Genomic DNA, 18,929 nt, shown 5'->3' on the forward strand with positions numbered 1-18,929 from the left:
GTATATTATTAAACTATATTATTAAGTATATTATTAAACTATATTATTAAAGTATATTATTAAAGTATATTATTAAACTATATTATTCAACTATATTATTAAAGTATATTATTAAAGTATATTATTAAAGTATATTATTAAACTATATTATTAAACTATATTATTAAACTATATTATTAAACTATATTATTAAAGTATATTATTAAGTATATTATTAAACTATATTATTAAAGTATATTATTAAGTATATTATTAAAGTATATTATTAAAGTATATTATTTAAGTATATTATTAAAGTATATTATTAAACTATATTATTAAACTATATTATTAAACTAAATTATTAAACTATATTATTAAGTATATTATTAAAGTATATTATTAAAGTATATTATTAAACTATATTATTAAGTATATTATTAAAGTATATTATTAAAGTATATTATTAAGTATATTATTAAACTATATTATTAAAGTATATTAATAAAGTATATTAATAAACTATATTATTAAAGTATATTTTTAAAGTATATTATTAAAGTATATTATTAAAGTATATTATTAAGTATATTATTAAACTATATTATTAAAGTATATTATTAAAGTATATTATTAAAGTATATTATTAAAGTATATTATTAAAGTATATTATTAAAGTATATTATTAAAGTATATTATTAAGTATATTATTAAAGTATATTATTAAACTATATTATTAAACTATATTATTAAACTATATTATTAAACTATATTATTAAACTATATTATTAAACTATATTATTAAACTATATTATTAAACTATATTATTAAGTATATTATTAAAGTATATTATTAAAGTATATTATTAAAGTATATTATTAAACTATATTATTAAGTATATTATTAAAGTATATTATTAAAGTATATTATTAAGTATATTATTAAACTATATTATTAAAGTATATTAATAAAGTATATTAATAAACTATATTATTAAAGTATATTTTTAAAGTATATTATTAAAGTATATTATTAAAGTATATTATTAAGTATATTATTAAACTATATTATTAAACTATATTATTAAAGTATATTATTAAAGTATATTATTAAAGTATATTATTAAAGTATATTATTAAAGTATATTATTAAAGTATATTATTAAACTATATTATTAAGTATATTATTAAAGTATATTATTAAACTATATTATTAAACTATATTATTAAGTATATTATTAAGTATATTATTAAACTATATTATTAAACTATATTATTAAGTATATTATTAAACTATATTATTAAACTATATTATTAAAGTATATTATTAAACTATATTATTCAACTATATTATTAAAGTATATTATTAAACTATATTATTAAACTATATTATTAAACTATATTATTAAACTATATTATTAAACTATATTATTAAGTATATTATTAAACTATATTATTAAAGTATATTATTAAACTATATTATTAAAGTATATTATTAAAGTATATTATTAAACTATATTATTAAACTATATTATTCAACTATATTATTAAACTATATTATTCAACAAAATTATTAAACTATATTATTAAACTATATTATTAAACTATATTATTCAACTATATTATTAAACTATATTATTCAACTATATTATTAAAGTATATTATTAAAGTATATTATTAAACTATATTATTCAACTATATTATTAAAGTATATTATTAAAGTATATTATTAAACTATATTATTAAGTATATTATTAAGTATATTATTAAAGTATATTATTAAACTATATTATTAAGTATATTATTAAGTATATTATTAAAGTATATTATTCAACTATATTATTAAAGTATATTATTAAAGTATATTATTAAAGTATATTATTAAACTATATTATTCAACTATATTATTAAACTATATTATTAAACTATATTATTAAAGTATATTATTAAACTATATTATTAAACTATATTATTCAACTATATTATTAAAGTATATTATTAAAGTATATTATTAAACTATATTATTAAGTATATTATTAAGTATATTATTAAAGTATATTATTAAAGTATATTATTAAACTATATTATTAAGTATATTATTAAGTATATTATTAAAGTATATTATTCAACTATATTATTCAACTATATTATTCAACTATATTATTAAAGTATATTATTAAAGTATATTTTTAAACTATATTATTAAGTATATTATTAAGTATATTATTAAAGTATTAAACTATTAAACTATATTATTAAAGTATTAAACTATATTATTAAACTATATTATTAAACTATATTATTAAGTATATTATTAAACTATATTATTAAACTATATTTTTAAACTATATTATTAAGTATATTATTAAGTATATTATTAAAGTATATTATTAAACTATATTATTAACTATATTATTAAAGTATATTATTAAAGTATATTATTAAAGTATATTATTCAACTATATTATTAAAGTATATTATTAAAGTATATTATTAAAGTATATTATTAAAGTATATTATTAAAGTATATTATTAAAGTATATTATTAAGTATATTATTAAGTATATTATTAAAGTATATTATTAAAGTATATTATTAAAGTATATTATTAAGTATATTATTAAAGTATATTATTAAAGTATATTATTAAGTATATTATTAAGTATATTATTAAAGTATATTATTAAAGTATATTATTAAAGTATATTATTAAGTATATTATTAAAGTATATTATTAAAGTATATTATTAAAGTATATTATTAAGTATATTATTAAGTATATTATTAAAGTATATTATTAAAGTATATTATTAAACTATATTATTAAGTATATTATTAAAGTATATTATTAAAGTATATTATTAAAGTATATTATTAAAGTATATTATTCAACTATATTATTAAAGGATATTATTAAAGGATATTATTCAACTATATTATTAAGTATATTATTAAAGTATATTATTAAACTATATTATTAAGTATATTATTAAGTATATTATTAAAGTATATTATTAAACTATATTATTAACTATATTATTAAAGTATATTATTAAAGTATATTATTAAAGTATATTATTCAACTATATTATTAAAGTATATTATTAAAGTATATTATTAAAGTATATTATTAAAGTATATTATTAAAGTATATTATTAAGTATATTATTAAAGTATATTATTAAACTATATTATTAAACTATATTATTAAGTATATTATTAAGTATATTATTAAAGTATATTATTAAACTATATTATTAACTATATTATTAAAGTATATTATTAAAGTATATTATTAAAGTATATTATTCAACTATATTATTAAAGTATATTATTAAAGTATATTATTAAACTATATTATTAAACTATATTATTAAAGTATATTATTCAAGTATATTATTAAAGTATATTATTAAAGTATATTATTAAACTATATTATTAAACTATATTATTAAACTATATTATTAAGTATATTATTAAACTATATTATTAAACTATATTTTTAAACTATATTATTAAGTATATTATTAAGTATATTATTAAAGTATATTATTAAACTATATTATTAACTATATTATTAAAGTATATTATTAAAGTATATTATTAAAGTATATTATTCAACTATATTATTAAAGTATATTATTAAAGTATATTATTAAAGTATATTATTAAAGTATATTATTCAAGTATATTATTAAAGTATATTATTAAAGTATATTATTAAAGTATATTATTAAAGTATATTATTAAGTATATTATTAAACTATATTATTAAACTATATTATTAAGTATATTATTAAGTATATTAAAGTATATTATTAAAGTATATTATTAAAGTATATTATTAAAGTATATTATTAAAGTATATTATTAAGTATATTATTAAGTATATTATTAAAGTATATTATTAAAGTATATTATTAAAGTATATTATTAAGTATATTATTAAAGTATATTATTAAAGTATATTATTAAAGTATATTATTAAGTATATTATTAAGTATATTATTAAACTATATTATTAAGTATATTATTAAACTATATTATTAAACTATATTATTAAACTATATTATTAAACTATATTATTAAACTATATTATTAAGTATATTATTAAAGTATATTATTAAAGTATATTATAAAGTATATTATTAAGTATATTATTAAAGTATATTTTTTAAAGTATATTATTAAAGTATATTATTAAAGTATATTATTAAAGTATATTATTAAACTATATTATTAAGTATATTATTAAACTATATTATTAAGTATATTATTAAACTATATTATTAAAGTATATTATTAAAGTATATTATTAAAGTATATTATTAAACTATATTATTAAAGTATATTATTAAACTATATTATTAAGTATATTATTAAACTATATTATTAAAGTATATTAATAAAGTATATTAATAAACTATATTATTAAACTATAGTATTAAAGTATATTATTAAACTATATTATTAAAGTATATTATTAAACTATATTATTAAAGTATATTATTAAACTATATTATTAAAGTATATTATTAAACTATATTATTAAAGTATATTATTAAAGTATATCATTAAACTATATTATTAAAGTATATTATTAAAGTATATTATTAAACTATATTATTAAACTATATTATTAAACTATATTATTAAGTATATTATTAAACTATATTATTAAACTATATTATTAAGTATATTATTAAACTATATTATTAAAGTATATTATTAAAGTATATTATTAAAGTATATTATTAAACTATATTATTAAAGTATATTATTAAACTATATTATTAAAGTATATTAATAAAGTATATTAATAAACTATATTATTAAAGTATATTATTAAAGTATATTATTAAACTATATTATTAAACTATAGTATTAAAGTATATTATTAAACTATATTATTAAAGTATATTATTAAACTATATTATTAAAGTATATTATTAAACTATATTATTAAAGTATATTATTAAACTATATTATTAAAGTATATTATTAAAGTATATTATTAAACTATATTATTAAACTATATTATTAAACTATATTATTAAACTATATTATTAAACTATATTATTAAGTATATTATTAAACTATATTATTAAACTATATTATTAAAGTATATTTTTAAAGTATATTATTATTATTAAAGTATATTATTAAACTATATTATTCAACTATATTATTAAACTATATTATTAAAGTATATTATTAAACTATAGTATTAAAGTATATTATTAACCTATATTATTAAGTATATTATTAAACTATATTATTAAGTATATTATTAAGTATATTAATAAAGTATATTATTAAACTATATTATTAAGTATATTATTAAACTATATTATTCAACTATATTATTAAAGTATATTATTAAAGTATATTATTAAACTATATTATTAAAGTATATTATTAAAGTATATTATTAAAGTATATTATTAAAGTATATTATTAAAGTATATTATTAAGTATATTATTAAAGTATATTATTAAAGGATATTATTAAAGGATATTATTCAACTATATTATTAAGTATATTATTAAACTATATTATTAAACTATATTATTAAGTATATTATTAACTATATTATTAAAGTATATTATTAAACTATATTATTAACTATATTATTAAAGTATATTATTAAAGTATATTATTCAACTATATTATTAAAGTATATTATTGAAGTATATTATTAAACTATATTATTAAACTATATTATTAAAGTATATTATTAAAGTATATTATTAAAGTATATTATTAAGTATAATATTAAAGTATATTATTAAACTATATTATTAAGTATATTATTAAGTATATTATTAAAGTATATTATTAAAGTATATTATTAACTATATTATTAAAGTATATTATTAAAGTATATTATTAAAGTATATTATTCAACTATATTATTAAAGTATATTATTAAAGTATATTATTCAACTATATTATTCAACTATATTATTAAAGTATATTATTAAAGTATATTATTCAACTATATTATTAAAGTATATTATTAAAGTATATTATTAAACTATATTATTAAACTATATTATTAAAGTATATTATTAAGTATATTATTAAACTATATTATTAAACTATATTATTAAACTATATTATTAAGTATATTATTAAGTATATTAAAGTATATTAAAGTATATTATTAAAGTATATTATTAAAGTATATTATTAAAGTATATTATTAAAGTATATTATTAAAGTATATTATTAAGTATATTATTAAGTATATTATTAAAGTATATTATTAAAGTATATTATTAAAGTATATTATTAAGTATATTATTAAGTATATTATTCAACTATATTATTAAACTATATTATTAACTATATTATTAAAGTATATTATTAAAGTATATTATTCAACTATATTATTAAAGTATATTATTAAACTATATTATTAAACTATATTATTAAAGTATATTATTCAAGTATATTATTAAAGTATATTATTAAACTATATTATTAAAGTATATTATTAAACTATATTATTAAAGTATATTATTAAGTGTATTATTAAACTATATTATTAAACTATATTATTAAGTATATTATTAAGTATATTAAAGTATATTATTAAAGTATATTATTAAAGTATATTATTAAAGTATATTATTAAAGTATATTATTAAAGTATATTATTAAAGTATATTATTAAGTATATTATTAAACTATATTATTAAACTATATTATTAAAGTATATTATTAAAGTATATTATTAAACTATATTATTAAACTATATTATTAAACTATATTATTAAGTATATTATTAAACTATATTATTAAACTATATTATTAAGTATATTATTAAAGTATATTATTAAAGTATATTATTAAGTATATTATTAAGTATATTATTAAAGTATATTTTTTAAAGTATATTATTAAACTATATTATTAAAGTATATTATTAAAGTATATTATTAAAGTATATTATTAAACTATATTATTAAGTATATTATTAAACTATATTATTAAACTATATTATTAAGTATATTATTAAGTATATTATTAAACTATATTATTAAAGTATATTATTAAACTATATTATTAAACTATATTATTAACTATATTATTAAAGTATATTATTAAAGTATATTATTAAGTATATTATTAAACTATATTATTAAAGTATATTATTAAAGTATATTATTAAACTATATTATTAAACTATATTATTAAACTATATTATTAAAGTATATTATTAAACTATATTATTAAGTATATTATTAAACTATATTATTAAAGTATATTATTAAACTATAGTATAAAGTATATTATTAAAGTATATTATTAAAGTATATTATTAAAGTATATTATTAAACTATATTATTAAGTATATTATTAAAGTATATTATTAAAGTATATTATTAAACTATATTATTAAGTATATTATTAAGTATATTATTAAAGTATATTATTAAACTATATTATTAACTATATTATTAAAGTATATTATTAAAGTATATTATTAAACTATATTATTAAACTATATTATTAAGTATATTATTAAAGTATATTATTAAACTATATTATTAAGTATATTATTAAGTATATTATTAAACTATATTATTAAACTATATTATTAAGTATATTATTAAAGTATATTATTAAAGTATAGTATTCAACTATATTATTAAAGTATATTATTAAAGTATATTATTAAACTATATTATTAAACTATATTATTAAAGTATATTATTAAACTATATTATTAAAGTATATTATTAAGTATATTATTAAACTATATTATTAAAGTATATTATTAAAGTATATTATTAAAGTATATTATTAAAGTATATTATTAAAGTATATTATTAAAGTATATTATTAAACTATATTATTAAGTATATTATTAAACTATATTATTAAACTATATTATTAAGTATATTATTAAACTATATTATTAAAGTATATTATTAAACTATATTATTAAAGTATATTATTAAGTATATTATTAAACTATATTATTAAACTATATTATTAAGTATATTATTAAGTATATTAAAGTATATTATTAAAGTATATTATTAAAGTATATTATTAAAGGACCACTTCGCCACTATTCAACCTAATCTGTGTGTTTTTTATCATTAGCATATATGCTAAAATACCCCGGAGTATTATCATTGGTAGTCTGTAGCTCCGTGGGCGCACTTTCAAAGCTGTCGTCCACTTACGTATTTGTCCCAAAGTGACGTAAGTGGATGACCCTCGGTAGGCTCTCAGAAACTACAAGGGACTGGACAGGTAGGGTTGCCGTAGCTAGCCTAGCCGCGAAGGACACGGTCTCTCGCCTACACAACAACAACGAGCTGTGGCTACTCCACAACAACAAGTCAGTATGGCTACTCCATGGGAGTTTTTGGACGAGATCATTTTAAATACATATTGGCAGAATCTGCGTTAGGGTCGTTATATTATGAACCAGAAATATACGGAGGAAGGAATGCATTGACGGGGACAACACTGCTAGTTGCTGTGGGTGGACTGATGCCTGCTGGAGCGACCTAGCTATAGTAGCTAGTAGCTTTCCCTGAACCAGTACGTCGCACACACAAACTTTTCTGCCCAGGAAAAGCCCAGATAGTGTTGACTGTTTTACTGAGAAGTGGGGACATCATGCGTTCAGGATGCCTCAAACTGGAAGTTGCAACCGAAGCCCGATGGACCAAGAGGGACATTCAGATTTAAGTAAGTGTTCAATGTATTTACAGCTTATATGTGTGTGTGTGTGTCGCCACACCGTATTGTTTACATAAGTGTCAGAGGATATAGGCACGGCTTCAGCCTACAACTTTTCGGTCCAAACATCTTCTATTCATTCATTCAATTCAAAACTGTATGTATGGCATGCCATCTGAAGCAATGTACAGTATTAGCCATGGGCTCGTATGTTTCAGGGTTAGCAATGTAAACATTCAAGTGTTATACCTGTGTCCATTCATTCACTTAGGTCAGCCCAGATGGTACTACAGAAGGCTGATGAAGCTGAAGATGTCTTTGATGGATTGATGGTGAGCCATACATACTCAACTCAAACTTCATACATAAAGCACATTACTGTATTTGCTGTATTTAGTTTGACCCCCTAGAAAACTAGAGGGAATATCATTTTCAATAAAGGTTCACATATTTATATATGCTTTTACAAAGACCAGTGGTCAACCAAAGTCCCGTAAATATACTGTCATTTATACTATAGGCCTACTGTGTCTCACACACTGTTTCACACTGTAGTATTGAATTGTATCTGTAAATCACAACAGATGACAGCGAATTGACTTTTAACCTTTTGTAATATCTCAAAAGAAGAAAAAAAGATCATTATCAAAAGTAAGCAACAAACTATACTATAAAACTGATGACAAACTATTTGTATAGCACCTTTTATGACATGCAATGCAGCTCAAAGTGCTTTACAGAGCAATGGAGAGAAAAACGCAAGGCATAAAACATTGAAATAGAAGGCAGTCATGTAGGTTGGAAGGTCACAGATTCCGTTGTTTTCTTTGGCAGTATTCTGCAGTCCAGAATTGCAGTAATCGAGCCCAGAAAAAACAAAGGCATGGATCAGTGTTTTTGACTGACAGGCTCTGATTCATGCAATATTTCTAAAGGTAAAAAAAGGCAATCTTGGTAACATGATTGTGTGAATACTTTCTACAAGTCAGGTTGCCAAGTCTGCTTATTATTATCATTGATATTTGATATAGTTGTAGCCTACCTACTAATTTGGTCGGTAATCTTAACAGTCCAATACCCAAGTGTACATCACATGAAACATACTGCACATAGCCTACACACTCAGTCGTCCATTCCAGTAATCATTTAGTGCTTTCACCATTACTGACTCTTGTCTTGTCTCACCACAGCATGTGCGTCTCCTGTCCTGGCCAGAAGCTGCTCCAGCGACATGTCATCATGCAGAACCACCTGCCTCAGTGACCTCTGACTAATGCACTTGTATGATTGTACATGTAGTTTGTTATTTTCCAGTTCAACCATAGACCCCTGTTTTTATAGATTTATGTAAATCAGTACTATTAAAAGATAGTTGATTTGATGTCAAGTTTGTTTTATTTTTTCTCATGTAGGCCTATTGTATTTATACATTTTGACCAATTCCTAATACTCTGAGGCTCAAACTGTCAATATTGCATCAAAGGCCACCGTGATACAAATCATTCACATGTCTGTTTATACAAACAAGACCACAATGGAAATAAGTGTGACTTTGTCAGTGAATGTGTTTTATTGTACTGTAACATAAGGTTTAAAAAACAAGGCCACACAGGCAAAGTTTGTCCTCCTACTCAGATTACAAAAATCGGACAGTGTGCAAGAATCCCAGAAGAAAAAGGATCTAATCAATATTGCTATATAAAAATACTCTGTTACAAGTAAAAGTCCAGAATTAAAATTGTACTTGCACAACAATATTGGTAAAGGCTTAGGAGTAGTACATGTCTAATATTTGAAAATGAGATCACATTCTTTTATCAATCCAGATTGTGTTCAATAGCAACATACAAAGTCAATTGTATCTATATAATATACTGTATACTTGGGAGTTCCTTGAAAGCCACTTCTTCATCTCTTGAGTTGAAGACAGCCACCGAGACCTCAGCTCCTGCAACAAATAAAGTATTATGCAATTATGGGCCTCTGACCAATCATGAGACAATATGGTAAACAATAAGGTTTTTTATTTTAGCAAAACATTTGAAAAATAGCAAATGTACAAGCTCGCAGCACGGCACCAACTCCAAGTGACGCACTGAGCTTGTATATCTGCTATTTTTGAATAGCCAATGCAAATACAGATGCTTTCCCGGTTTTAAATGCTTTTATGTTTGGTTTGTAGTTTGCAGCTTGATATGGAAAAATTTAGCTCTGTTCCATAGCCTTACTCTGAGGCTATGGACCAGAGCTGGGAAAAATGGTGGCGTTTATGTGGAGGGTGTTCCAGTTACAAACAGCAACAAAATCTTTATAATGCTGTAAGCATCAGAGACACTCGGTATGTCAAATTAATTTATAGACATCACAACAACAACCACGTATTTTGAAAGGAAATGCATGTGGTCTCCTCCTGTAATGCAATCGCCATTCATTCAGAGTCTGGTGTACTGTACACAGCATTGTAGCTTTAGTTTATTATGACAATAATGACATACCTCTGTTCTGCAACTTCTGCTTCGATGATGATGATGCTCCGCGTCAATTCTTCCATTAGATTGCGGTTGAACTGGAAGATATCTGCGTTGGTGAAATGTTCACTGCACACCCAAAGTGGTTCACACAGCTGGGATTGCATCTGTACTTCATAACGATTTCTAAAAACAAAGCCAGCCAGTGGAATTTCGAGTCCGACGCTGCGCACGTTCGAAATCACTATTATTACGCTACTTACTATCAGAGACTACTAACTACTATACCACCACTACTGCTGTTACTATTACAACCGCTAAATATTAGCTATTATTATTACTTCTATCGCTTTCAAGTCAACTCTAAACAACACGAGAAACTTTCAGCTGGGGGCTGCCTCACTGCCTGTCTGTCTGTCGCGCAATGCACTGTGGGTATTGTAGGAAATGATATTACCGTGCCTCAGCTCATTACATGACTCGTTCTCCGCAGCGGTTTCGCCAAATGTAAATATTTTTATTGTTTTCATGAACGGATATCATACTAAAGCATGACAAAGGCCATATAATAGTGGCGAACCGATCCTTTAAGTATATTATTAAGTATATTATTAAAGTATATTATTAAAGTATATTATTAAAGTATATTATTAAGTATATTATTAAAGTATATTATTAAAGTATATTATTAAAGTATATTATTAAGTATATTATTAAGTATATTATTAAGTATATTATTAAACTATATTATTAAACTATATTATTAAGTATATTATTAAAGTATATTATTAAAGTATATTATTAAACTATATTATTAAACTATATTATTAAGTATATTATTAAAGTATATTATTAAAGTATATTATTAAGTATATTATTAAGTATATTATTAAAGTATATTTTTTAAAGTATATTATTAAAGTATATTATTAAAGTATATTATGAAACTATATTATTAAGTATATTATTAAACTATATTATTAAACTATAATTTTATTAAGTATATTATTAAAGTATATTATTAAAGTATATTATTAAAGTATATTATTAAAGTATATTATTAAATTATATTATTAAGTATATTATTAAACTATATTATTAAAGTATATTAATAAAGTATATTAATAAACTATATTATTAAAGTATATTATTAAAGTATATTATTAAACTATAGTATTAAAGTATATTATTAAACTATATTATTAAAGTATATTATTAAACTATATTATTAAACTATATTATTAAAGTATATTATTAAAGTATATTATTAAAGTATATTATTAAAGTATATTATTAAAGTATATTATTAAACTATATTATTAAAGTATATTATTAAACTATATTATTAAGTATATTATTAAACTATATTATTAAACTATATTATTAAACTATATTATTAAACTATATTATTAAAGTATATTATTATTATTAAAGTATATTATTAAACTATATTATTCAACTATATTATTAAAGTATATTATTAAACTATAGTATTAAAGTATATTATTAAACTATATTATTAAGTATATTATTAAACTATATTATTAAGTATATTATTAAGTATATTAATAAAGTATATTATTAAACTATATTATTAAGTACATTATTAAACTATATTATTCAACTATATTATTAAAGAATATTATTAAAGTATATTATTAAACTATATTATTAAAGTATATTATTAAAGTATATTATTAAAGTATATTATTAAGTATATTATTAAAGTATATTATTAAAGTATATTATTAAAGTATATTATTAAAGTATATTATTAAGTATATTATTAAAGTATATTATTAAAGGATATTATTAAAGGATATTATTCAACTATATTATTAAGTATATTATTAAAGTATATTATTAAACTATATTATTAAGTATATTATTAAGTATATTATTAAAGTATATTATTAAACTATATTATTAACTATATTATTAAAGTATATTATTAAAGTATATTATTCAACTATATTATTAAAGTATATTATTAAAGTATATTATTAAAGTATATTATTAAACTATATTATTAAAGTATATTATTAAAGTATATTATTAAAGTATATTATTAAAGTATATTATTAAAGTATATTATTAAGTATATTATTAAACTATATTATTAAGTATATTATTAAGTATATTATTAAAGTATATTATTAAAGTATATTATTAACTATATTATTAAAGTATATTATTAAAGTATATTATTCAACTATATTATTAAAGTATATTATTAAAGTATATTATTAAACTATATTATTCAACTATATTATTAAAGTATATTATTAAAGTATATTATAAACTATATTATTAAACTATATTATTAAAGTATATTATTAAACTATATTATTAAACTATATTATTAAAGTATATTATTAAGTATATTATTAAACTATATTATTAAACTATATTATTAAACTATATTATTAAGTATATTATTAAGTATATTAAAGTATATTAAAGTATATTATTAAAGTATATTATTAAAGTATATTATTAAAGTATATTATTAAAGTATATTATTAAGTATATTATTAAGTATATTTTTAAAGTATATTATTAAAGTATATTATTAAGTATATTATTAAGTATATTATTAAAGTATATTATTAAACTATATTATTAACTATATTATTAAAGTATATTATTAAAGTATATTATTAAAGTATATTATTCAACTATATTATTAAAGTATATTATTAAAGTATATTATTAAACTATATTATTAAAGTATATTATTCAAGTATATTATTAAAGTATATTATTAAAGTATATTATTAAACTATATTATTAAAGTATATTATTAAACTATATTATTAAAGTATATTATTAAGTGTATTATTAAACTATATTATTAAACTATATTATTAAGTATATTATTAAGTATATTAAAGTATATTATTAAATTATATTATTAAAGTATATTATTAAAGTATATTATTAAAGTATATTATTAAGTATATTATTAAGTATATTATTAAAGTATATTATTAAAGTATATTATTAAAGTATATTATTAAAGTATATTATTAAGTATATTATTAAAGTATATTATTAAAGTATATTATTAAAGTATATTATTAAGTATATTTTTAAGTATATTATTAAGTATATTATTAAGTATATTATTAAACTATATTATTAAGTATATTATTAAACTATATTATTAAAGTATATTATTAAACTATATTATTAAACTATATTATTAAGTATATTATTAAAGTATATTATTAAAGTATATTATTAAACTATATTATTAAGTATATTATTAAACTATATTATTAAAGTATATTAATAAAGTATATTAATACACTATATTATTAAACTATATTATTAAAGTATATTATTAAAGTATATTATTAAAGTATATTATAAAGTATATTATTAAACTATATTATTAAAGTATATTATTAAAGTATATTATTCAAGTATATTATTAAACTATATTATTAAACTATATTATTAAACTATATTATTAAAGTATATTATTAAACTATATTATTAAGTATATTATTAAACTATATTATTAAACTATATTATTAAGTATATTATTAAAGTATATTATTAAAGTATATTATTAAGTATATTATTAAGTATATTATTAAAGTATATTATTAAAGTATATTATTAAAGTATATTATTCAAGTATATTATTAAACTATATTATTAAACTATATTATTAAAGTATATTATTAAACTATATTATTAAGTATATTATTAAACTATATTATTAAACTATATTATTAAGTATATTATTAAAGTATATTATTAAAGTATATTATTAAGTATATTATTAAGTATATTATTAAAGTATATTTTTTAAAGTATATTATTAAAGTATATTATTAAAGTATATTATTAAAGTACATTATTAAAGTATATTATTAAAGTATATTATTAAAGTATATTATTAAAGTATATTATTAAACTATATTATTAAAGTATATTATTAAAGTATATTATTAAACTATATTATTAAACTATATTATTAAACTATATTATTAAAGTATATTATTAAACTATATTATTAAGTATATTATTAAAGTATATTATTAAAGTATATTATTAAAGTATATTATTAAAGTATATTATTAAACTATATTATTAAGTATATTATTAAACTATATTATTAAAGTATATTATTAAACTATATTATTAAACTATAGTATAAAGTATATTATTAAAGTATATTATTAAAGTATATTATTAAAGTATATTATTAAAGTATATTATTAAACTATATTATTAAAGTATATTATTAAACTATATTATTAAACTATATTATTAAGTATATTATTAAACTATATTATTAAAGTATATTATTAAACTATATTATTAAAGTATATTATTAAACTATATTATTAAGTATGTTATTAAACTATATTATTAAAGTATATTATTAAACTATAGTATAAAGTATATTATTAAAGTATATTATTAAAGTATATTATTAAAGTATATTATTAAAGTATATTATTAAAGTATATTATTAAAGTATATTATTAACTATATTATTAAAGTATATTATTAAAGTATATTATTAAACTATATTATTAAACTATATTATTAAGTATATTATTAAACTATATTATTAAACTATATTATTAAACTATATTATTAAGTATATTATTAAGTATATTATTAAACTATATTATTAAACTATATTATTAAGTATATTATTAAAGTATATTATTAAAGTATATTATTAAAGTATATTATTAAAGTATATTATTCAACTATATTATTAAAGTATATTATTAAAGTATATTATTAAACTATATTATTAAACTATATTATTAAACTATATTATTAAACTATATTATTAAACTATATTATTAAAGTATATTATTAAGTATATTATTAAACTATATTATTAAACTATATTATTAAAGTATATTATTAAACTATATTATTAAAGTATATTATTAAAGTATATTATTAAAGTATATTATTAAAGTATATTATTAAACTATATTATTAAGTATATTATTAAGTATATTATTAAACTATATTATTAAGTATATTATTAAACTATATTATTAAAGTATATTATTAAAGTATATTATTAAACTATATTATTCAACTATATTATTAAAGTATATTATTAAAGTATATTATTAAAGTATATTATTAAACTATATTATTAAACTATATTATTAAACTATATTATTAAACTATATTATTAAAGTATATTATTAAGTATATTATTAAACTATATTATTAAAGTATATTATTAAGTATATTATTAAAGTATATTATTAAAGTATATTATTTAAGTATATTATTAAAGTATATTATTAAACTATATTATTAAACTATATTATTAAACTAAATTATTAAAGTATATTATTAAGTATATTATTAAAGTATATTATTAAAGTATATTATTAAAGTATATTATTAAACTATATTATTAAAGTATATTATTAAACTATATTATTAAACTATATTATTCAAGTATATTATTAAACTATATTATTAAAGTATATTATTAAAGTATATTATTAAAGTATATTGTTAAGTATATTATTAAAGTATATTATTAAACTATATTATTAAACTATATTATTAAACTATATTATTAAACTATATTATTAAACTATATTATTAAACTATAGTATAAAGTATATTATTAAAGTATATTATTAAAGTATATTATTAAAGTATATTATTAAACTATATTATTAAGTATATTATTAAACTATATTATTAAACTATATTATTAAAGTATATTATTAAAGTATATTATTAAAGTATATTATTAAAGTATATTATTAAACTATATTATTAAGTATATTATTAAACTATATTATTAAAGTATATTAATAAAGTATATTATTAAAGTATATTATTAAAGTATATTATTAAAGTATATTATTAAACTATATTATTAACTCATAGAATGCTGAAAGCGTTTTTAAACGTTTTATTATAGCCAAGCGCAAGAAGCGCATAACGTTTTTATACGTTTTATGGTCCAAAAAACGTTTTTTTATTGATTACTATAGTTCAACTATATTTGCGCCCGGACAGCAAAAAAAGCAGCACCGATCGGATCTACAACCCTCCGATGGCGTCATCCGACCGAAAGTTATAAAAAGGGCAGGATGCCCTGCACCCCTTGTGGGAGTAGGTAGTATTTGTGGAGACACGTTGACATCGGTTTGGTTTTGAGCAGTGCAGTTTGAGTGAGTTTTTTGAGCAATCGTCCATTTAGTTTAGTACATTTAGATCACATAGTCGTCCATTTAGTATATATTATTAGATTAGTTTATTATTATATAGGTATAGTTTAGTCTTTAGTCCGTCCGTTTAGTCTTTAGTTGTCCGTTTAGTAGTCCGTCCGTTTAGAGTAGTATACGTCCTTTAGCATACGTCCATAGTATAGGCCACGTTAGTTAGTTTTTTCCAGTTAGGTTTTGTTTTTAGTTAGTAGTAATAGTAGGATTTAGGGATCAGTGTTCAGTGTTCAGTGTTTTGTTCGTTTTGTCAGTCTAGTGAAGTGTAGTAGTGTTAGTTTAGTGAACTGTTTGTCTGTGTCTCCCGTTTACCCTTTCCCCGCGTCTAGTCGTTGTCCGTCGCCATTTTGCGACATGCCACGCAGGCGCCCCCCATGTCCCGGTCCCGGTCAGCCCTCGATCGCCGAGTGGCTTATGGCCAACAAGGTGGAGGACGAGACCGACTCGGAACCAGAGGCCTCTGGTTTCGAGCAGGACAGCCAGGCTGGCCTAGCTGCAGCAGCCTTGGGCCCCTTCCACCACCACGTCGGTCGTCCCGCGTTGCAGCGGCTGCTCGGTAGCTCCCCGCCGCTCCTCCGCCGTCTCCCGTCACTCTCTCCCCGGGAGAAAGTGATCAGGAGGACGAGGAGGATGTTGTCGATTTTGAGGACGACTGGAGCCCCACCAGGGAAGACCTGGACGAGTACGACCAGGAAGGCGGTAAGAAAGAACCTCCATTTTACAATTTTACTGTGGACCTATGCCACGTTAGTTTTTATTTTTTATCAATTGTTGTATGCCACGTTAGTTTACTGCTAAGCTAAATACTGAATCGCTAAATACTGAATCGCGTTTTGTTACTGTACTTTCTCTTTCTGAGTGAATCCCTGAGACCCTGTTGCATCTGAATCAAATAATTATAAGACGAAAATATCTAATGTATTGTTAGCGTGCGTCTGTCTGTGTGTCTGTCCCGCTGTTACTGTATAGAAATAAATTATTTGCATTATGTAACATCTGCACGACATATAAAAAAATGCATCCCATTCATCCATCCCATCCCATCCCACCAGCGGCAGTCTGATTCTAAACTATTGTTAGCTTGAATATAATGTCACGCATGCTAGCATCCCATCATTGTGATGTAGGGATGACTGGATGCTAGCATGCTAATAGTACATGCGCATGCTAGCATCCCATCCCATGATGGAGGGATGACTGCCGAGTCATCCCTCCATCATGGGATGGGATGCTAGCATGCGTGACATTATATTCAAGCTAACAATAGTTTAGAATCAGACTGCCGCTGGTGGGATGGGATGGGATGGATGAATGGGATGCATTTTTTTATATGTCGTGCAGATGTTACATAATGCAAATGATTTATTTCTATACAGTAACAGCGGGACAGACACACAGACAGACGCACGCTAACAATACATTAGATATTTTCGTCTTATAATTATTTGATTCAGATGCAACAGGGTCTCAGGGATTCACTCACAGTAGATTAGAAAGTACAGTAACAAAACGCGATTCAGTATTTAGCTAACAATAG

At 18.0% G+C, this 18,929-nt stretch overlaps 1 long non-coding RNA gene across 1 annotated transcript; it reads left to right on the plus strand.

Moving 5' to 3' along the window:
- The first annotated feature begins 8,574 nt into the window (after nucleotides 1–8,574).
- LOC308312291 lies at nucleotides 8,575–9,950 on the plus strand. The gene is made up of 3 exons (XR_013963769.1): nucleotides 8,575–8,694; nucleotides 8,957–9,017; nucleotides 9,876–9,950. It is a non-coding gene; the product is annotated as an uncharacterized lncRNA (long non-coding RNA).
- Nucleotides 9,951–18,929: the final 8,979 nt, after the last annotated feature.

The sequence above is a fragment of the Protomyctophum bolini genome, assembly GCF_963924005.1.
Source record: "Protomyctophum bolini genome assembly, contig: SCAFFOLD_144, whole genome shotgun sequence".
Classification (NCBI taxonomy): domain Eukaryota; kingdom Metazoa; phylum Chordata; class Actinopteri; order Myctophiformes; family Myctophidae; genus Protomyctophum; species Protomyctophum bolini.